Source organism: Echinops telfairi, unplaced genomic scaffold, assembly GCF_000313985.2.
Source record: "Echinops telfairi isolate 266 unplaced genomic scaffold, ASM31398v2 ScPeMD7_7468;HRSCAF=8506_0, whole genome shotgun sequence".
NCBI lineage: Eukaryota > Metazoa > Chordata > Mammalia > Afrosoricida > Tenrecidae > Echinops > Echinops telfairi.
In genome coordinates this window covers 22,093,589-22,094,758 of record NW_022111369.1, presented here as the reverse complement: position 1 = coordinate 22,094,758, position 1,170 = coordinate 22,093,589, and positions in this window count along the sequence as shown.

Here is a 1,170-nt window from a genome sequence, read left to right as displayed (position 1 = left end):
CTTTCGAACTGCGGACCTTTCTGTTAGCACCCCAGCTTGTGTAAGACTAGAGGTTTAATATTGGCTACTGCCATGATCCGTATCCTTTGTATGTGTTTCTTCCGTGAAATATTTAAATGGTTTCAAAAATTCTTGTCAGTTCTTCATGTTCTGTAATCTGCTCACCCAGTTTCATCGACACCTCTAGTCAGTAACGCCTGACTTGCATGAGCCTAGTCGCTTTGAAAAGTTCATGCTGGAAAGACATGGCTGTTTCCAGAAAAACTTCGCTTGCCACGCCAAAAATCGCTTCTTTGATGTCTTCATCTTCTCCAAATCAAGAGAGAGAATGATAGTGTGGCAAGAGGTTGTTTATGGAATCAGGCTTGCCTTGCCATCAAGTCCGTTTTGAGTCATGGCGACTCTGAGGGACAGAGTAGAACTGCCTCCATGGGGGTGTAAGACTAGAAGTCTTTATAAGAATAGAAAACCTCATCTTTCTCCCTCCCAGCAGCTGGAGGCTTTATAGCCACCCAATGTATAACCCACAATTTCACCAGGTTGGCTGGGTTAATTCTCAGAGGCTTCCATTAGTTGCTACTGATATTAAACAATAAGGTAGGTCACTCCGTTTCCTATGTTGTACAAAGGGTCAATAGCAGTATATATTTTATCAGGTTGTTATGAGGATTACATGAGTTAAACATATGTGTAATGCCTAGCTCATACAATTGTTAGTTGCTCATTGGGAGTTTCTATTGTTATCAGAGTAGCCCTGGTGGGGTAGTGGGTACAAATTGCATGTGATCTGTATGGCCAGCAGTTCGAAACTACCTTGGGAGAAAGGCTGGGCTTTCTACTCCCATAAATAGTTGAGGAAACCCTTGTGTGTGGGGGGTCACTATGAGTCAGCACTGACTTAAGAGCCAGTGAGGTTTGTTTGTTCTTATCACTGGAGTCCTGGTGGTGTAGTGGTTACACATTGGGCTGCTAATTGCTAATTGGGCTGCTAATCTGCTGCTAAAGGTCAGCAGATTGGAAGCACCGGCCTCTCTGCAGAAGAAAGACTGGGCTTTCTACTCCTGTTAAGATTTACAGCCTTGGAAACCCACAGGAACAGGGAGTTCTATCTCAGTCAGTATGGCCTCAACTAAAATAGGTTCGGCTATTGGTTTTGGTTCCTATAGTTGT